General features: G+C 41.0%; 1 protein-coding gene across 1 annotated transcript in view; it reads right to left on the bottom strand.

The window, feature by feature from the left end:
- The window catches only part of arhgef33 (Rho guanine nucleotide exchange factor (GEF) 33), a 312,937-nt gene that overhangs the window by 115,708 nt on the left and 174,114 nt on the right, over positions 1-23,115 (bottom strand). The window contains exons 7-10 of the mRNA XM_061911264.1: positions 14,933-15,114; positions 14,543-14,642; positions 8,917-9,043; positions 5,954-6,004 (exon numbers count right to left, since the gene is read on the bottom strand). The gene's annotated coding sequence lies outside the window, so the exon portion shown is untranslated. The remainder of the gene's footprint in view (positions 1-5,953; positions 6,005-8,916; positions 9,044-14,542; positions 14,643-14,932; positions 15,115-23,115) is intronic.

Below are 23,115 nucleotides of genomic sequence, written 5' to 3'. Positions count from 1 at the left end.
AGTTAAAGTGGCCCGCCACGTAATTTAAGGTGCTTCACTGAGTCATTTAAAGTGGCCCGACGCATCATTTACGGTGGCCCGCTGCGTCATTTAAGATGGCCTGCCGCATCATTCAAGGCGACCCGCCACGTCACCTAAGGTGGTGGCCTGGCACGTCACGTAATGTGGTCCAATGTGTCATTTAAATTGGCCCACTGTGTCATTTAACGTGGTCCGCTGCGTCCTTTAAGTAGGCACAATGCATCACCTAAGTTGGCCCGCCGCTTCATTTAATGTGGCCCGCCGCATTACCTATGTTGGCCCACCGCCTCATTTAAGGTGGCTCGCCGCGTCACCATAGGTGTCCAGATGCGTCATTTAATGGGGCATGCCACATTACCTATGTTGGCCCGCCGCCTCATTTAAGGTGGCTCGCCGCGTCACCATAGGTGTCCAGATGCGTCTTTTAAATTGGCCTGCCGCGTCATGTAAGGTGACCTGGCACGTCACGTAAAGTGGTCCACTGCGTCATTTAAAGTGGCCCGCCGCATCATTGAAGGTGGTCCGCTGCGTCATTTCAGGTGTCCCGACGCATCATTTAAAGTGGTCCGCTGCATCATTTAAAGTGGCCCGCCACATTACCTAAGTTGGCCCTCCGCATCATTTAAGGTGACCTGCCGCGTCACCTACGGTGGCCTGGCACGTCACGTAATGTGGTCATGTGTGTCATTTAAATTGGCAGGCCGCATCATTTAAGTTGGCCCGACGCGTCATTTAAAGTGGTCCCACGCGTCATTTAAAGTGGTCTGCTGCTTCATTTAAAGTGGACCGCCGCGTCACGTAAAGTGGTCTGCATCACGTAAAGTGGTCTGCATCACGTAAGTCGGCCCGCCACGTCATTTAAACTGGCTTGCTGTGTCATCTAAGGTGGCCCTGCGCCGCCTCACCTAAGGTGACTTGGCCCATCACCTAAGGGGGACCGCTGCGTCATTTAAAGTGGCCCGCCATGTAATTTAAGTGGCCCGTCACGTTACCTAAGGTGGCCCGGCGCATCACTTAAAAGTGGCCCGCTGCATCATTTAAGGTGGTCCACTGTGTTATTTAAAGTGACCTGCTGCATCATTTAAAGTGGCACGCCGCGTCACGTAAGGTGGCCCACCGCCTCATCTAAGGGTCACTTAATGTGGCCCGCCGCGTCACCTAAGTGGCCATAATTTAAATAATTTATTGTGGCGTTTGCATCATTTTATTTGGCTCTCCACATCAATTAATTGTGGCCTGTGACGTCAAAGCAAGTGAAAGCTGTCATTCATCATCACAAAAAACACAGAATAGTGGGAAAAAAGGCCACCCCTCCAGTTTTCCAACACACTTACTTCACCAACAATGTCAGATAGAACTACACAGAAGCAAAAAACACGTTTAATCGTCCCTTTTCCCGGCCTGTTGCGTTGAAAGTAGTGCTCGTGGAACGCCGCATCGCGGTTGAAAATAAACAGGATCATAATGTTAATCTGAAATTTTAGTTCTTATGTCAGATCGTGACAAATGGCCGGCAAGCATTGGCTGTTTTGCTTTGCCGCGACCACGGAGTGGATCATGGGCCGCGTCCGAGCTCCGCCGTGCACAATGATCAGAGAGCAGACGATGACTGACCTTCCCCGGTGGGCGGCACACAAACAGTTTTACGTGACATTCAGGGTTTTGTTCGTTTTGCCGCTGGTCAATACTGCTGGCGATTGTCTGGCCGCATTGAAGACTTTCACTGCGTCAGGTGGTAAACAAGTGAGTGTGTGGAGGGAATGCACACGTGTCTTCAAAACGGGACTGCAGCAAGGAACTAGAAGAGCGACCCGGTAGGACTGTAGCAGCATTTACCTTTCTCGGTTTATACACACTGAACATGTTGTATTTGACTGTTTAAGAACTGTAAATAAAAGCTTTTTTCATCTTTCTACATCATGCTCCTCATTGATTAGATAGTAAAATACTCAAATTTAATTAACTGTAAACGCTGTAATTGCACCAAAGGCATTTATTTACCAAAAGTGCAATGGGTTATGGGATTTGTTTTTTTCCTATTCAGTAACTTAAATGGTTCTTGAACAGGGTTTGTAAATAGAAACGTTTGTATAGTGAAGCAAATGTCTCCATAAGAAACTGTGTAAATATTAAAAATGGTTTCCATATTATGTCAAGGTTTTACACAGTAGTGTACATCGAACAAACATAATTTTTTAATAAGCCAAAACATTAACAGCAAGCTCAACTTTCCTGTATGCGCTGCTCTGCCAACACGCGCACAATCAAACACAAGTCCCTTTGATGCCCTCACAAGCGATCAGAAATCACACAAATGCCCGAATTTAACAACCGTATTGCTACGATAATTAACATACAAAGTAAAATACAATGACATTCAGAAAGGGGCACAAGGGGCTGTGTGTGGGGATGTGTTTGCGCTTAGAAGAGGCGCCGCTGAACGAGATTTTGGTGTCTCCTCCGCTGTAAAATAAGTTTGTTTATGCATCTTTTCCTAGAAAAGTCAGTTCCCATCACTATTCAAAACTTGCTGTGAGACAAAGTTAGTAAACGAAAACATTTGTAAATAGAGGGGCTTGTTTGGTCCTAAATCAGGGGTTGGCAGACTTTACCACTCAAAGAGTCATTTTGACCAGTTTCACAAAATAAAGAAAACTATGGGAGCCACAAAACTCTTTTGAAATTTGTAATGAAATAACACTGCATACAGTGTTTGTTGTTGTTTTTTTTGCTTTGTGCTATGTATTAACTAGGGATCTCAGACACGCGGCTTGCACCTTAAAATAAAGATGTAATGTTAGTGCGGCCCGCGAGTTTTATATGAATCCCGCTTGACAGCATAACACTTGCCAAACCTCCCAATTTTTCCGAAAGACTTCGGGATTGCAGAGTAACCATTCTCTCGAATGTCTGCCGATTTTCACCAAATCAACAATAATAAGGGAGTACAATGATGGCTCTACCTCTAGCGACCTCTTCAACCAGAATAACAGCTCACCAGCCCAGTCACATGTTGTATGAGGCTTCTGCAGACACGTGTAAGTGACTGCAAGGAATACTTGTTCAACAGCCATACAGGTCACACTGAGGGTGCCCGTTTAAACAACTTTAACACTCTTACTAGTATGCGCCACACTGTGAACCCACACTAAACAAGAATGACAAACACATTTTGGGAGAACATCCGCACTGTAACACAACATAAACACAACAGAACAAATACCCAGAATCCCATGCATCCCTAACTCTTTCAGGCTACATTATACACCCCCGCTACCACCAACCCAACTCCCCCGGGGTTTGGTAGTAGCGGGGTGTATAATGCATTAGTAAGAGTGTTAAAGTTGTTTATATCACAACTCTCAGTGTAACCTGGCTGTTGATCAAGTACAGTATGCCTTGCAATCACTTACGTGTTTTAACAAAGGGCACACTGCTCATGTGACCGGCCGGCCGGCACGCAGATAGCATTGTGACAAAAGCGGGCGCGATGACATGTGTTAAAGGCATTGTCACCACGGCGTTCCTTCAGATCGGAGAATAGTTATCCTGGGAAATATCTGGAAGAGGTACTGAAATTTGGAAACCTCCCGGAAAAATCTGAAGGCCGACAGGTATACTGCTGAGCCACGTCAGAGTGATCAAAGAGCCGTGGGTTGCCGACCGCTGTCCTAAATGGAGCATTTTCAAGCATAAAAGTGGCGACATGAACTAAAAATATAAATACTACAATAGTATTGGCCTCTCAAATGAATCAGAGCCTCTTTTCAGTATCATGGCCACTGATTGGCTCAGCCTCTTACGTTATATTAAAGTGACTAAAAGGAGTTATTTCATGTTTAGAGGACTGTCATGATGTTAAAATGCATATTTAGAAAGTTTTCATGCGGCAGCTATGAAAATATTGCATTCATAATTAATGATTCCTACTTCGCGGAAGTTAATTTATCGCCGTCATTTACGGAACCAATTAAAATGGATAAACGAGGGAAGGCTGTATGTACGTAACATTTTTTTTACTTTGGAGCACACGAGAAAGTGGAAATGTAGCTCTCTTTGACCAACGTAGTCATTTACGAAGATATGTAGTATTTAGTGCTGTACAGTATAATACAACACAGCAGCAACAGAACCAATGATGCAATAATGGTGAGCAGCAAACTGCACAGTCAGCATTATTGGCACAAATACGTTGAGCGTAAATAAATTGCATGCTGCCGGACGCTGACCACTCATGACACTTTTATTGTAGCTACCGTTGTCTTGGAAGGTCATAACCGACCGACAGACGGACCGACCGACCGACCGACAGACCGACAGGCCGACCGACCGACAGGCCGACAGACCGACCGACCGACCAACCCACCGACCGACAGACCGACCGACCTACAGGCCGACAGACCGACCGACAGACCGACCGACCTACAGGCCGACAGACCGACCGACTGACAGACCGACCGACAGAAAGACTGACCGACAGACCGACCGACAGACCGACCGACAGACCGACAGACCGACCGACAGACCGACCGACCGACCGACTGACAGACCGACCGACCGACAGACCGACCGACCGACCGACAGACCGACCGACAGGCCGACAGACCAACAGACCGACAGACAGACCGACAGACCTAAAGACCGACCGACAGACCGACAGACAGACCGACCGACAGACCGACCTACAGGCCGACAGACCGACCAACCTACAGGCCGACAGACCGACCAACCTACAGGCCGACAGACCGACCGACCGACAGACCGACACGAGAGACCAGCCGACATACCGACAGACCGACCGACCGACAGACACACCGACCGACAAACCAACCGACAGACCGACCGACTGACGGACATACCGACCTGCCTACCTACCTGCCTACCTACCTACCTACCTACCTACCTACCCACCTACCTACCTACCTACCAGGAGGTTGCCTACAGCCACCGATGTCTTTTGACCCAGTACCAATTTGAGACCCCGGCGATGATTTACTTCAGTAGATCACGTAGCTGGCAACTATAAAAGTGGTACCCAGCAATATTTAAGTTGTTCCCATATTTATAATTTTTTACAAACAACATACAAAATGGCGAAGAGTAACATTTTGGAGAATGTTTTATTGCAATTTTTTGCAACCACAACAAATGTAATTGCCACACAAAAGCAAAGACAATAGTAAATAAATACATTAAAAAAAAAAAAGGAAAATATTTGAAACAGTGTCAAAGATTCGTTTGCAAGGCTGGGTAATTTATTCGTCAAATAATAATTGTCAAAATTTTGTCAATAAATAATTGTCAAAGAAGTGAATTGTATTTATATAGCGTTTTTTCTCAAGTGAAACCCAATATCTAAGTTACATTCAAACCAGTGTGGGTGGTTCTGGGAGCAGGTGGGTAAAGTGTCTTGCCCAAGGACACAACGGCAGTGACTAGGATGGCGGAAGTGGGGATCGAACCTGGAACCCTCAAGTTGCTGGCACGGCCGCTCTGCCGACCGAGCTATACCGCCCCGAATGAAGAATGCTGGGTATTTTTTTTGTCAAATGATCACATGTCGTTTTCAAACTCTTATGTGTGTCTTATTTGTATCCTCTTTGTCTACTCAATGTCAAGTGTGTGTGTGTGTGTGTGTGTTTATTTGCACGACACGGAAAGTACGGTGCTTTTTGCAACTTGGCAAAAACACAACCTCAGATAATTACATGCTTTATTCTTACTGACACATGCACACACTCATTAACACACATCCAATGTGTATCGCGACTAACACGCACGCACGCACGCCCGCACACACACACACACACACACACACACACACACACACACACACACACACACACACACACACACACACACACACACACACACACACACACACACACACACACACACACACACACACACACACACACACACACATACATACAGTAATGCGTGGGAGTGAGGGTGGCGGCCCAGCAGGGGTGGATTGCTTCATCTGTGGAGAAAAAGAGAAGGAACTCAGATAAGAGGACCAGTTACTTCTAAATGTACTAAATGTATTTATTGCATCACTTTTAATATCAACTTCAACTCGAGGGGAACCTTTTTTTCAGGCTGACCATATTCTGAAATCCCAAAAAGAGGACACATGCCAAGGCCGGGACTCGGTGAAAATTTGCCAATGATACCTGAACTTGCTTTATAAATAATATATTTATTTAATTTTTTTGAACTGTCATGCTCAAAAAAATGATAATCCATCAAAATCAATGTTGTTATGAATTCAAGACATATTTCAGGCTCCAATGACTTCACATCAAATATTACACTTTAACATATTTTTTGGGGAAAATATTGCATATTTTGAGTGTTTGCCACAAAAAAACAAAAACCCTGCAGTTGATCTACAGCAGGGGTGTCAAACTCAAATACAGAGTGGGTCAAAATTTTAAACGGAACAAGGCCAAGGTTGAACAAATTAACCTTTTAATAGGGACCCAAACAAGTTTTGCATTAAATATTGAACAAGCAAGGCTTATATAACTTTAGTGACATGCAAAATCCAGTTTCAAATTATTATAATTAAAAAAACATCAATGGCATATCAAATAAAATTGAAATAAAAATGTTATGCCTTTTTTTCTATTTGCAATCTTCTGAGGTAAATATCCATTTTTTTCCACAGGCTAATAATACATTTGAAAATAAAATAACAATAATGAATGAACCAAACATTCAAGCCTTGAAGTAGCAAGAGAAAATGCATGAATAAAACGTTAATTATTGGTCAGTTTGCTGGAAGTTTCCCGGAAGAGTTAGTGCTGCAACAGGTTCTGGGTATTTTTTCTGTTGTGTTGCGGTGCGGTTGTTCACCCGAAATGTGTTTGTCATTCTTGTTTGGTGTGGGTTCACAGTGTGGCGCATATTTGTAACAGTGCTAAAGTTGTTTATACGGCCACCCTCAGTGTGACCTGTGTGGCTGTTGACCAAGTATGCCTTGCATTCACTTGTGCATGTGTGTGTGTGTTTAAAAGGCACAAATAAAATGTGACACGCTGTTAGTATGGAGGAAAAGCGGACGTGACGACAGGTTGTAGAGAACGCTAAAGGCAGTGCCTTAGATGCACGCCCCCAATATAGTTGTCCAGGTGGAAATCGGTAGAAATTCAGGAGAATGGTTGCCCCGGAAGATTTTCGGGAGGGGCACTGAACTTCGGTAGTCTACCGGGAAAATTAGGTTGGTTGGCAAGTATGAGTATTAGCGGTGAATGCGGTGTTACAGCAGCACCGACGCTGTATAACACCGGCGGGCCCGCTGTAATGCTAAATTGAGATTGCCTCAAGGGCCAAATTAAATTACACGGCGGGCCAGATTTGGCCCGCAGGCCAGAGTTTGACACCCATGATCTAGAGACATAAGTTCAAAGTTAAAAACAAAAAAAATTATATTTGAAACAAAAACATAAAAACTTAGTCGACAAACAGATCCTGAAATTGAATGAAAAAAAGACTAATTTTTAACACTTTTATGGGTGAAACCCTTTTAGATAAAGCATTTTTTCTCCTCCGTTGACAGCAGTGTGTGGCCGCTAGGAATTTTCTAAATGGGACCCCATCAAGTCATAAAAAATGGGGTCCCACAGTAAATGTTTGGGGTCCAACTTTTTTGTAAGCGTTTTGAAAACAAATGATAAACGTATGCATTGTCCCGTTTTATCTCACATTCTATATTGTGTTTTGGAAAAAGGTTGTCATAAACGTTACTTCATTCATTAAAATAAATAATATAAAAAGAAGACACATTTGTATGCAAATTTAAAAGTATTCAGTTATAAACATTCATTCACTTTCTTCTTTCCTTCATGGATCTAAACCAGGGGTCTCAAACTCCATTGACCAGGAGCCCACTGGATGCAGAGGCTGGGCCGCGAAAAAAAGATTTCTTAAACATTAAAAAAAAAAAAAAAGTCTTTATTTTTATTTTCAACGCAAAATAAAATCCAAATATAAATGAACAAAATGAGAATTAAGTAAATAAATCAGTCATAAGTAATAACAATAAAAATTTGATTCCTCCAGTCAGCAACAATGTGTGAGGCAATGTAAATTACACAATAAAAATAATAATAAAATAACGGTTTGAATTGGTCCAGGTTATCGGGGACTGTTATTACTGACGGACAGGCACGAAAGAAAACCCTCCTCTCCATGGCAAAGTCTCTGTCGCTTTCACTCAATTGCCGCTTTTCCACTATTGCAGGGGTAGGCAACCCAGAACGTTCAAAGAGCCATTTTGGTCTAGAGGAAAAGCGTCAACGTTTCTCTGCTTGGATCACGCAGTGACGTCAATGTTCGGCCCTCGAGAGCCACATACCACACTGTAATTGGTAGATTCGTTCAGTTCCGTATACAACGCTGTCAAGGGCCCATCCATCCATCCATTTTCTACCGCTTGTCCAGTTCGGGGTCCCGGGGGGTCGCTGGAGCCTATCTCAGCTGCATTCGGGCGGAAGTAGGTACACACTCTGAACAAGTCGCCACCTCATCGCAGGGGTTTATCGTTTTCCAATGCAGTCTGCTGAAAATTATGGAAAGCGCCGCTCTACATAGCAAACTGCCGCTGTGGTCAAAAGATGGAATTGCCACAAAACACATTTTACGATATTCACTTTACTGCAATTGGGCAGGTGAAGTGGGTAGTGCCCCCAATTAATTTGTCACGTTTCACGAGTCGGGTAAACCGGGACGAATGGGGCCGTGTGAATCCTACTGTGGTCAATGAAAATTGGTGGAACAAACAACATTTACAGGAAATAGCTAGCGGAACCAGGTGTTCACATGCTAGTTCTGAACACGCACACATGCACGCACACACACTCACACACACACACAAATGAGTATACATACCTGTGTAACAGATAAGTAGACATATGCAGGATGCTGTGGTCACACCTCCAGACTCACATTGTTCTTCTTAATTGACTGGCGCTTGTGAGTCACATGACCACCTAAAGGCAGCGGTCCATCCAGGCCTCTTAAAGACACAAAAACACAGTATCATTACAAAATGTTAAAGACCTACATACATACATACATACATACATACATACCCCACTATGCAATTGTACTTCATACGATACATACATACATACATACATACATACATACATACATGCATATGTACATACATGCATACATACATGCATGGAAAAAACCTTACTGATGGCTGCACTTTGATAAACTCACTGCCGCCAGCTCAGGAGCTAACATGAACACAAGTAACATTAACGTCCTTCCCCATTAAGAAACGACATACCCCAATCTAAACTTACATAAACACATTACTGTCTGAGCAACTAAGTTATTAAAATCGTGCCCATTGACCCTACAAGCTGTCTTAGTGATCATTCTATACTCTAAGAGACGGAGGTGTTTTTACGGTGCGTTCAAGCACAGCTGAACAGAGTAGGACGCCACAAAGCTCACCAAAAAAAAATATAAAAAAATTACATTTGATCTTTTAAACACTTATCATAGAATAAATCCTAAAGTGCCACAGTACAAACCACTATTTAGAAAAATAAATAAAAGCTTAGCCATTGAAACAGATATAATACTAAAACACAAAACATGTGAAACAGAGTCTGTTTATTTGAGTTATTAAAATAAAAAGATGACTTGGTCAAAAGATTCCAGTGTGTGTATGGGTGCTTTTTCAGCTCTTTCAACAACACCGCGATAATAATGATAACCATGATCATTTTGATCATGTGGTATGACATTTTCATATCGTTTCATCCCTAATACCGATATTGATCCGATCCGATATTGACAGGAATCATACACACTTTTTTTTTTACTTCGTAGTGTGGAATGTTAGAAAAGGTTTGCTCAAGTAAAATGGTAGGCATGGAAAAAAAAGTAACCAATTTATTATTAACCGTCTGGATTGGATTTATGCCGTCCTTCAGTTAATAATCAATTGATTTAAGCTCATGACGCAGTAAGTTAAAAATGTGGACACGTTTATTACGGGATACTTTCTAATATGCTTCTGCCTTTAAGACTTTGTGTGTGTGAGTAATACGCAATAACACCCTTTTGGTATTTGTTTAAAGTGACAAAAGTGCTGTTTTTGAATGATGCGGACACATTTGTTACTGGATACTTTCTAATACGCTTCTGCCTTTAATACTTTTTCTGTGTAAGTAATATGCAACAATAATTATTTGATATTTGTTTAATGACAAAGGTGTGTTTTTTTAATGATGCGGACACGTTTGTTACTGGATACTTTCTAATACCCTTCTGCCTTTAAGTCTTTGTATGTGTAAGTAATATGCAACAATAATTATTATATATGTTTATATTGACAAATTTGCTATTTTTGAACGATGCGGATACGTTTGTTACTGGGTACTTTCTAATATGCTTCTGCCTTTAGACTTTGTATGTGCAGGTAGTCTGCAATAATACCCTTTTGGTATTTGTTTATATTGACAAAATTTCTATTTTTGAATGATGCGGGCACATTTGTTACTGGATACTTTTGTAATACCCTTCTGCCTTTAAGACTTTGCATATGTAAATAATATGCAACAATAATAGGGACGGCGTGGCGCAGTGGAAGAGTGGCCGTGCGCAACCCGAGGGTCACTGGTTCAAATCCCACCTAGTACCAACCGCGTCACGTCCGTTGTGTCCTGAGCAAGACACTTCACCCTTGCTCCTGATGGGTGCTGGTTGGCGCCTTGCATGGCAGCTCCCTCCATCAGTGTGTGAATGTGTGTGTGAATGGGTAAATGTGGAAGTAGTGTCAAAGCGCTTTGAGTACCTTGAAGGTAGAAAAGCGCTATACAAGTACAACCCATTTATTTATTTAACAATAATGATTTGGTATTTGCTTACGCTGCCAAATGTGCTACTTTTGAATGATGCGGACACATTGGTTACTGGATACTTTCTAATACGCTTCTACCTTTAAGACTTTGTATGTGTAAGTAATATGCAATAATACCTTTTTAGTATTTGTTAATATTGACAAAAGTGCTGTTTTTGAATGATGCGGACGCGTTTGTTACTGGTTACTTTCTAATATGCTTCTGCCTTTAAGACTTTGTATGTGCAGGTAATATGCAATAACACCCTTTCGGTATTTGTTTATATTGACAAAAGTGACGTTTTTGAATGATGAGGACACGTTTGTTACTGGATGCTTTCTAATACGCTTCTGACGCTTCTGCCTTTAAGAGTTCGTATGTGTAAGTAATATGCAACAATAATTATTTGATATATGTTTACATTGCCAAATTTGCTATTTTTGAATGATGCGGACACGTTTGTTAATGGATACTTTCTAATACGCTTCTGCCTTTAAAACTTTGTATGTGTAAGAAATCCGCAACAATAATTATTTGATAATTGCTTATTTTGACAGATGCGCTGTTTTTTTTAATGATGCGGACATGTTTGTTACTGGATACTTTCTAATACGCTTCTGCCTTTTTATGTGTCAGTAATATGCAATAACACCCCTTTGGTATTTGTTTATATTGACAAAAGTGCCTTATTTGAATGATGCGGACACGTTTGTTACTGGATACTTTCTAATACACTTCTGCCTTTAAGACTTTGTATGTGTAAGTAATATGCAACAATAATTATTTGATATGTGTTTATATTGACAAATGTGCTGTTTTAGACTGCAATATTGTTCAATGAAGGACAGTTATTATGAATGTATAGCTTGTGTGCTATTGTGTGCTTAGCTGTTGTGTAGCTGTTAGCCTCTAGTAGCCTATAGCCTACCATGTTTTACCTTTTGTAAATTGCTTGACTAAAACAGTAAAATACCAACTTTGTGTGTTTATTGAAGGACTTATATCCAAAATTTTAGATGCGAGCTTATATAATTCGATACTTTGTTTTTTTTACTGATATCGGACAGATATCCGAAAATATCGGATCTGCCCACCGCCAGCAGTAGCTTCAATCAGTTATTGGTTAGTAAGATAAACAATTTTCACAATCTAAAGTGACACCGCCGCAACATATTGCAACAAAAATAAAATAAAATCAGCAGGACATTCACCCCCCACAATTTCTTCCTAAAATTGTTGTCATTCAAAAGGGTGACCAGGTGTCCCTAATATTGTGACCACTGCGTTGCACTTCTTTGGCTCAGAGTTGCATCAGCCATCACAGTTGTGCAGACACGCAGCTCAGAAGCCTGAAGTCTGCCCTCTCATCCCGCAGAAGCAAAGTGCACAGACGCACAAACAGGCGCGCGCACACACACACACACACACACACACACACACACACACACAATTACAACCAAGTACAGTATAAACAATGCCAACAAATGGGCGCCAAGAATTGAGGTCAAGGCCAAGCAATCATTAACATGAACTTATGTCACACACACGCACGCACGCACGCACGCACACACACACACACACACACACACACACACACACACACACACACACACACACACACACACACACACACACACACACAGACACACGCACACACACACACACACACACACACACACACACACACACAAAAAAGGTTGGTCAGTCGAAACAAAAGTATTTACTAAACAATCAAGTACTTTTTAAACAAATTGAAGCATCTTGTGAACTTGGAATGGCATCTATTGAAATGAAATGACATAATTCTTATTATAGACATGCTATGTTTAGTTTCATAAAGTTTTTTTTTGTAATTTAATTGCAGTTTTTTCAAAGTACTTTCTATAAGTGGTTTTAAGTTTTAGTGTGCTCTGTACTTGTATACAAAGTAGATGCATGACCCTTGTTAGTTCCACTTCCTGTCCCTCCCTTTTTTATGCAGTACCACCTCATAAAACACCAAGTACCACCATAATGACCAACATCAAAATAGAATAGAATACAAACCCTGTTTCCGTATGAGTTGGGAAATTGTGTTAGATGTAAATATAAACGGAATAAAATGATTTGCAAATCATTTTCAACCTATATTCAGTTGAATAACAAAGACAACATTATTTTTGCAAATAATCATTAACTTTAGAATTTGATGCCAGCAACACGTGACAAAGAAGTTGGGAAAGGTGGCAATAAATACTGATAAAGTTGATTAATGCTCACCAAACACTTATTTGGAACATCCCACAGGTGTGCAGGCTAGTTGGGAACAGGTGGGTGCCATGATTGGGTATAAAAACAGCTTCCCAAAAAATGCTCAGTCTTTCACAAGAAAGGATGGGGCGAGGTACACCCCTTTGTCCACAACTGTGTGAGCAAATAGTCAAACAGTTTAAGAACAACGTTTCTCAAAGTGAAATTGCAAGAAATTTAGGGATTTCAACATCAACAGTCAATAACATCATCAAAGGGTTCAGAGAATCTGGAGAAATCACTCCACGTAAGCGGCATGGCCGGAAACCAACATTGAACGACCGTGACCTTCGATCCCTCAGACGGCAGTGTATCAAAAACCGACATCAATCTCGAAAGGATATCACCACATGGGCTCAGGAACACTTCAGAAAACCACTGTCACTAAATACAGTTTGTCGCTACATCTGTAAGTGCAAGTTAAAGCTGTACTATGCAAAGCGAAAGCCATTTATCAACAACATCCAGAAACGCAGCCGGTTTCTCTGGGCCCGAGACCATCTAAGATGGACTGATGGAAAGTGGAAAAGTGTTCTGTGGTCTGACAAGTCCACATTTCAAATTGTTTTTGGAAATATTCGACATCGTTTCATCCGGACCAAAGGGGAAGCAAACCATCCAGATTGTTATTGACGCAAAGTTCAAAAGCCAGCATCTGTGATGGTATGGGGGTGCATTAGTGCCCAAGGCATGGGTAACTTACACATCTGTGAAGGCACCATTAATGCTGAAAGGTACATACAGGTTTTCGACATACATATGCTGCCATCCAAGCGCCGTCTTTTTCACGGAGGCCCCTGCTTATTTCAGCAAGACAATGCCAAGCCACATTCAGCACGTGTTACAACAGCGTGGCTTCGTGAAAAAAGATTGCAGGTACTTTCCTGGCCCGCCTGCAGTCCAGACCTCTCTCCCATCGAAAATGTGTGGTGCATTATGAAGCCTAAAATACGACAGCGGAGACCCCGGACCATTGAACGACTGAAACTCTACATAAAACAAGAATGGGAAAGAATTCCACTTTCAAAGCTTAAACAATTAGTTTCCTCAGTTCCCAAACGTTTATTGAGTGTTGTTAAAAGGAAAGGTGATGTAACACAGTGGTGAACATGTCCCTTCCCAACTACTTTGGCACGTGTTGCAGCCATTAAATTCGAAGTTAATTATTACTTGCAAGAAAAAATAAAGTTTATGAGTTTGAACATCAAATGTGTTGTCTTTGTAGTGCATTCAACTGAATATGGGTTGAAAAGGATTTGCAAATCATTGTATTCCGTTTATGTTTACATCTAACACAATTTCCCAACTCATATGGAAACGGGGTTTGTAAGTAAGAATGGTTTTAGTTATATTGTAAAACTTACAAATGTCGCTTGGAGTTATGAATGAAAAATCCATTCGCGTAGATATCCTACTGACAGTTAGAAGACTGCACGGCTCTTTACTTCCTGTTAAAAGCGCTACCTGTAAAGGGAAGGACACGACAGTGAGCGACCTCAAAAGATGGCGCCATGACACAAACAACAAAAAACGTTCTCAGTGTATTTGCAAATCATTTTATTCCGTTTATATTTACATCTAACACAATTTCCCAACTCATTAGGAAACGGGGTTTGTAGAGTACAGTAGCGTAGTAGGCCTAAGTAATCATTAAAAACAAGTTAGAGGTTTATATAAAATATTTTTGGCCACTGTAACATCACACACAGTTTGAACAATAACACTGTGTTTGATAGGAGAATGAAACACTGTACCTTTATGATGTGTTTCTATGGCGTACCACTAGTGGTACACAGACCACAGTTTGAGAATCCCTGTAATATACGGAATATTCCACACCTAAAAAAAAAAAAATCTGGAATCCATGTCCCCTTAAGTCCATTGTAAATAGTCCAGGTGAAATCCAGGCTCATTCTGCAAGGTTTCGTCAGGCAGCCTGCAGACGAGGCAAAACATGTTTAACCTCCATCAAAACGCCTTTCAAAAGGCCGCGCACGCTGGCGGAGTTGCACAAGCCGCTGTGCAGGTTTCACAATCAAAAGGCCTGTGCAAAAACAAAGGGCGGGAAAAAAGCCGCGTCGCCTACGGCAACGGCCTGACAACACACACCTGACCAGAGTGAAGGGCGGATAAGCATCAGCAGCATCTTTCGCTGCCTGGATGATATTTACGGACTTTTTTTTTTTTTTTTTTACATGCTTTGTTGGTTTTATTGTGATTATATTCTGCAAGACTTTGCGATACAAATACCAACTTTTTTTTTTTTTTTTACTTCACACCGGTTTTACTCTATTACTGTTTCTCTGGTATATTTACCATAATCTGACCTAATGTGCAATATCTGTATTTTAAATGCACCTCAACATGATGACAATAAAGCATTCTATTATAGGCTATTCTAAAAGAAAGCTTTACCAGCATGTTCAATCAGCTCCATTGAAAACAACTTACGATGAAGAAATAATACATTAACTCAAATTAAATACAATATTTGCAGTATAAATTGGCATTTTTCACTTTTTTTTTTACTTGATGAAATTATAACTTTTTTAATGTATTTATTTTATTTTACACAATGAATAAACATCCATCCATCCATCCATCTTCTTCCGCTTATCCGAGGTCGGGTCGCGGGGGCAGCAGCTAAGCCCAGACTTTCCTCTCCCTAGCCACTTCGTCTAGCTCTTCCCGGGGGATCCTGAGGCGGTCCCAGGCCAGCCAGGAGACATAGTCTTACCAACATGTCCTGGGTCTTCCCCGTGGTTGGACGTGCCCTAAACACCTCCCTCGGGAGGCGTTTGGGTCGCATCCTGACCAACAAAATTAATCACTACAACTTATGATAAATAATTATAAAATAACTCTAATTAAATTCAATATTTTAAATATAAATTGTTTTTTGCACACACATTAATTTGCATTTTATTATATATATTTTTGATTGGTGAAATGAATGTTTTATTTATGTATTTATTTTATTTTACACAATGAACGGTCATTCTCAAACTGTGGTCTGTTTCCCACTAGTGGTATGCCTTAGAATCACTTAAAGTACAGTGTTTAACTTTCCTATATTCAAACATAGTGTTACTGTTCAAACTGTGTGTAATGTTACAGTGGCCAAGAATATTAAATACACTTGTTAAATAAAACACTTGGTGAACCACTGATCTACATCAAAAAATAATCACTACAACTTATGATAAATAATTATTAAATAACTCTAATTAAATACAATATTTTAAGTATATATTTTTCTTGCACACACATCAATTTACTTTTTTTTAAATATAATTTTGATTGGTGAAATTCATCTTTTATTTATGTATTTATTTTATTTTACACAATGAACAGTCATTCTCAAACTGTGGTCTGTTTCCCACTAGTGGTATGCCTTAGAATCACTTAAAGTACAGTGTTTTACTTTCCTATATGCAAACATAGTGTTACTGTTCAAACTGTGTGTAATGTTACAGTGGCCAAGGATATTGAATACACTTGTTAAATAAAACACTTGGGGAACCACTGACCTACATTAAAAAAATTAATCACAACAACTTATAATAAATAATTATTAAAACACTCTAATTAAATACAATATTTTGAATAAAAAAAAAAGTTTTTTGCACACACAATAATTTTAATTTTATTATATATTTTTTGATTGGTGAAATGAATCTTTTATTTATGTATTTGTTTTATTTTACACAATATACAGTGATTCCCAAACTGTGGTCTGTTTTCCACTAGTGGTATGCCTTAGAATCACTTAAAGTACAGTGTTTTATTTTCCGATATTCAAACATAGTGTTACTGCTCAAACTGTGTGTAATGTTACTGTGGCCAAGAATATTAAATACAATCTGCCTTGTTTTTAACGAACACTTAGGCCTACTACGCTACTGTATTTTAAGGTTTTTTCTGAGGTAGTACTCGGTGAACCACTGACCTACAAAAAAAATATATAATCACTACAACTAATTAAAAATAATTATTAAATAACTAATTAAATACTATAAATAGTTTTTTTTGCATACACATTAATTTGCATTTTTTTATATATTTTTTATTGGTGAAATGAATCTTTCATTTATGTATTTATTTTATTTTATTTTACGCAATGAACTACTTCAGCGATTTTTAAACTGTGATCTGTGTACCACTAGTGGTACGCTAAAGAACCACTTGATTAAAGAACAGTGTTTTATTGTCCTATATTCAAACAAAGTGTTACTGTTCAAACTGTGTGTAATGTTACAGTGGACAAAAATATCAAATATACATGTTGAATAAAACTTCCATCCATCCATCCATCATCTTCCGCTTATCCGAGGTCGGGTCGCGGGGGCAGCAGCCTAAGCAGGGAAGCCCAGACTTCCCTATCTCCAGCCACTTCGTCTAGCTCTTCCCGGGGGATCCCGAGGCGTTCCCAGGCCAGCCGGGAGACATAGTCTTTCCAACGTGTCCTGGGTCTTCCCCGTGGCCTCCTACCAGCTGGACGTGCCCTAAACACATCCCTAGGGAGGCGTTCGGGTGGCATCCTGACCAGATGCCCGAACCACCTCATCTGGCTCCTCTCGATGTGGAGGAGCAGCGGCTTTACGTTGAGCTCCTCCCGGATGGCAGAGCTTCTCACCCTATCTCTAAGGGAGAGCCCCGCCACCCGGCGGAGGAAACTCATTTCGGCCGCTTGTACCCGTGATCTTATCCTTTCGGTCATGACCCAAAGCTCATGACCATAGGTGAGGATGGGAACGTAGATCGACCGGTAAATTGAGAGCTTTGCCTTCCGGCTCAGCTCCTTCTTCACCACAACGGATCGATACAACGTCCGCATTACTGAAGACGCCGCACCGATCCGCCTGTCGATCTCACGATCCACTCTTCCCCCACTCGTGAACAAGACTCCTAGGTACTTGAACTCCTCCACTTGGGGCAGGGTCTCCTCCCCAACCCGGAGATGGCACTCCACCCTTTTCCGGGCGAGAACCATGGACTCGGACTTGGAGGTGCTGATTCTCATTCCGGTCGCTTCACACTCGGCTGCGAACCGATCCAGTGAGAGCTGAAGATCCCGGCCAGATGAAGCCATCAGGACTACATCATCTGCAAAAAGCAGAGACCTAATCCCGTGGCCACCAAACCGGAACCCCTCAACGCCTTGACTGCGCCTAGAAATTCTGTCCATAAAAGTTATGAACAGAATCGGTGACAAAGGACAGCCTTGGCGGAGTCCAACCTTACTGGAAACGTGTCCGACTTACTGCCAGCAATGCGGACCAAGCTCTGGCACTGATCATACAGGGAGCGGACTGCCACAATAAGACATTCCGATACCCCATACTCTCTGAGCACTCCCCACAGGACTTCCCGAGGGACACGGTCGAATGCCTTCTCCAAGTCCACAAAGCACATGTAGACTGGTTGGGCAAACTCCCATGCACCCTCAAGAACCCTGCCGAGAGTATAGAGCTGGTCCACAGTTCCACGACCAGGACGAAAACCACACTGTTCCTCCTGAATCCGAGGTTCGACTATCCGGCGAAGCCTCCTCTCCAGTACACCTGAATAAACCTTACCGGGAAGGCTGAGGAGTGTGATCCCACGATAGTTGGAACACACCCTCCGGTCCCCCTTCTTAAAGAGAGGAACCACCACCCCGGTCTGCCAATCCAGAGGTACCGCCCCCGATGTCCACGCGATGCTGCAGAGTCTTGTCAACCAAGACAGCCCCACAGCATCCAGAGCCTTAAGGAACTCCGGGCGGATCTCATCCACCCCCGGGGCCTTGCCGCCGAGGAGCTTTTTAACTACCTCAGCGACCTCAGCCCCAGAAATAGGAGAGTCCACTACAGATTCCCCAGGCACCGCTTCCTCAAAGAAAGACGTGTTGGTGGGAATAAAACTTCTGCCTTATTTTTAACTAACACTTAGGCCTACTACGCTACTGTGTTTCATTGTTTTTTTCTGAGGTGGTACTTGGTTAACCATTGACCTACATAAAAAAATTAATCACTACAACTTATGATAGATAAGTAATAAATAACTCAAATTAAATAAAATATTTGAAGTATTAATAGTTTTTTTTCCACAAACAATCGTTTTTGATATTTATTTTTTTGATTGGTGAAATTGATCTTTTATTCATGCATTTATTTTATTTGACACAATGAACTAGTTCAGTTATTCTTAAACGGTGGTCTGTGTACCACCATGCAAAAGAACCACTTGATTAAGGTACGGTGTTTTATTTTCCTGTATTCAAACACAGTGTTACTGTTCAAACTGTGTGTAATGTTACAGCAGCCAGCAATATTAAATACACTTGTTAAATAAAACTTCTGCCTTGTTTTTAATTATTACTTAGGCCTACTACGCTACTGTATTTCAATATTGGTCATTATGGTGGTAGTTGGAGACAGAGCTGAGTGTTTTTCTGAGGTTGTACTTGGTGAACCACTGACCTACATAAAAAAATAATCAGTACAACTTATGATAAATACTTAATAAATTAACTATATTTAAATCGAATATTTGAAGTACAGTTTTTTGTACAAAAAAAAAATCCCTTTAAATCAATCTTTTCTTTCTTTATTATTTTATTTTTCAATTAACTACTTGAAAAAAATTATATTTACTTTAATATCAATTATTTTATTTAATACGAGGTATACTTGTGTTTTTAACGGATGCAAGAATTACAATTGAAAAATAATATAAAACAATCAAAGTTATAAAAAAATATTTAAATAAATTATTATAAATATTATTCAATATTTATAATATTATACCTGTTTTGGGATAATGATTTTCATTTCTTTGCTGACTGAAAAAAAACATCACACATGAATAAACATCAAAATGTCAAAAAAATAAAGAAACTATTTGAACAATTGTAACGTTTGACAGTTTTAAAACCAAATGAAAGGTGTGTGATTACCATAGGCTCCAAAAATTGACACACATGTGAAATAAAAGTAAGTTGCCCCGGCTTCCCAGAAATGCAAACCACATTAAAGATACATTTGGGAAGTTGGAGTTTTTGCCAGCTGCGGCCTAATTCTGCAAATTCATCATGTTAATCACCGATAGTGTTGCTTACAGCAACACTACAGGATCACGGCTTCAGATGTATTTACAGACGTAGGTTGGCTTGCAAAAAAAGGTGAGGTGGGGTCACATTTATTGCCCTTGCTTTACACTATTGGGTGGACCAGCCAGGACACCTGGTATTGCATTGCTACTTGCCATTATTTTCCAGTGCAGCAAATAACTGAAGACTTGAAGCGATAATGTTACACCATAAAAAGATATAATTAGCCAAGTAGACATGCACGCACACGCACACACACACACAAACACACGCACACACGCACAAATGTGTCCCGCCTGTCCTCCGGACTTTTGGCCACCTGTTAGCCTCGGCTTGCGCAACACGGCCGCCACAGCTGTGACGTTTGACGATGATTCAGCACGCGAGATTTATCTCTCACAAAACTAAAATAGACTCTGTGATATTCAGTGAATCGTCGGAGATGTGCAAAAGAATAAAGGCCGAGAAGGGGGGGAAAAAAGGCGGTGTGATGCCTGGAAAAGGTTATTTCCAACTGGGCAGAGAAAAGAAAGGTTTATGTTTGATGGCGAAGCGTGATTAGCTAATAAAACAACCTGACCCATCATCACAGGCCTTCAGGTACTTTCCAAGATCTGTTCACTATGTGAAAGGTTCCCACTCCATAAAATAGATTTTCGTATGAATCGTAACTCATATGTAACGAGTCTTAACTGATAAAAAACAAGTTGTTTTTTTTAATCATTCCAGTCCAGCCACTTAGACAAATCTATTGTTGATGTAGAGCAGGGGTGTCAAACTAATTTTAAAATCCAGGGCCACATGGAGAAAAATCTACTCCCAAGTGGGCCGGACTGGTAAAATCACGGCACGATAACTTAGAAATAAAGACAACTTCAGATTGTTTTCTTTGTTTAATAATAGAACAAGCACATTCGGAAATTGTACAAATGATAATGTTGTTGGGTTACTTTTACAATTACCTGTTGTGGTTAATAGTACCGGCCGAAAATGCATAATAAAGAAGGAAAAAAATCATATATAAGTCGCACTGGAGTATAAGTCGCATTTTTTGGGGAGATTTATTTGATAAAGCACAACACCAAGAATAGACATTTGAAAGGCAATTTAGAAATAAATAAAGAATAGTGAACAACAGGCTGAATAAGTGTACGTTATATGACGCATAAATAACCAACTGAGAAGGTGCCTGGTATGTTAACATAACATATTATGGTAAGAGTCATTCAAATAACTATAACATATAGAACATGCTGTACGTCAGGAGTCGGCAACATGCGGCTCTTGGATCACTCTGATGTGGCTCAGCTGCATACTTGCCGACCCCCCCATTTTTCCGGGGGGTTTTCCGGATTTCAGTCCCTCTCCCAGAAATCTCCCCAGGAAAACATTCTCAGATTTTCACCCGGACAACAATATTGACGGCGTGCCGTGATGGCAATGCCTTATACGTCCTCTCAACCATGTCGTCGATTCTGCTTTAATACTATGCTATCTGAGTGCCGACCGGCCACATTTAATGTGCGCCTGCTGACTCCGTGCGTCGGTTGAAATGGGCGGGGTTGGGGGGGTCGGGGTTCAGTGGTAGCGGGGGTGTATAATGTAGCTCGGAAAAGTTAGGGATACTTGGGATTCTGGGTATTTGTTCTGTTGTGTTTATGTTGTGTTACAGTGTGGCTTTTCTCCCGAAATGTTTATCATTCTTGTTTGGTGTGGGTTCACAGTGTGGCGCATATTAGTAAGAGTGGTAAAGTTGTTAATATCACAACGCTCAGTGTAACCTGTGTGGCTGTTGAGCAAGTATGGCTTGCAGTCGCTTATGTGTGTCTGCAGAAGCCTCATACAACATGTGAATGGGCTGGTAAGCTGTTACGGTTGTAGAGGGCGCTAAACGCATTGTCATCATAGCACGCCATTATTATTGTTGTTTGAGTGAAAAACAGCAGACGGTCGAGAGAATAGTTGCTCTGAAACTCAGATGTCTCCCGGAAAAATTGATATGGTTGACAATGTGATGTTGTCAAGCGGCTTTCAAACAAGACTCGCGGGCCACACTAGTATTCAATTTTCATATTAAGGTGCAGGCCGCGTGTGTGAGACCCCTGGTTAATACATAGCACAAAGCAAAAAAAAACTTTGTACGCTGTGTTATTTCATTTTAAATTTCAAAAGAGTCTTGTGGCTCCCATAGTTTTCTTTATTTTGTGAAACGGGTCAAAATGGCTCTTTGAGTGGTAAAGGTTGCCGACCCCTGCTATAAGTTTACCAAACAATCTGTCACTCCTAATCGATAAATCCCATGAAATTTTATAGGTCTAGTCTCTTACGTGAATGTGCTAAATGATATTACTTGATATTTTACGGTAACGTGTTAATAATTTCACACAGAAGTCACTCCTGAGTATAAGTCGCACCCCCGGCCAATCTACTAAAAAATCTGCGATTTATAGTCCGAAATATACGGTATATATACTTTATTTGTCGATATTTATATTTTCTGAATAAATTATGTAATAGTGTTCATCAGTCAACTCATTGGTGTTCATTTTTAATCTATCAAGATAAAAAAATGTATCAAAATAAAATTATAGTGTGGAGTTTTTGCATGTTCTCCCCGTGACTGCGTGGGTTCCCTCCGGATACTCCGGCTTCCTCTGACTTCCAAAGACATGCACCTGGGGATAGGTTGATTGGCAACACTAAATTGGCCCTAGTGTGTGAATATGAGTGTGAATGTTGTCTGTCTATCTGTGTTGGCCCTGCGATGAGGTGGCGACTTGTCCAGGGTGTACACCGCCTTCCGCCCAAATGCAGCTGAGATGGGCTCCAGCACCCCCCCGTGAC

This window comes from Nerophis ophidion, linkage group LG09 (genome assembly GCF_033978795.1).
Source record: "Nerophis ophidion isolate RoL-2023_Sa linkage group LG09, RoL_Noph_v1.0, whole genome shotgun sequence".
NCBI classification, from domain to species: Eukaryota; Metazoa; Chordata; class Actinopteri; order Syngnathiformes; family Syngnathidae; genus Nerophis; species Nerophis ophidion.
This window is presented reverse-complemented; position numbering and strand designations above follow the sequence as displayed.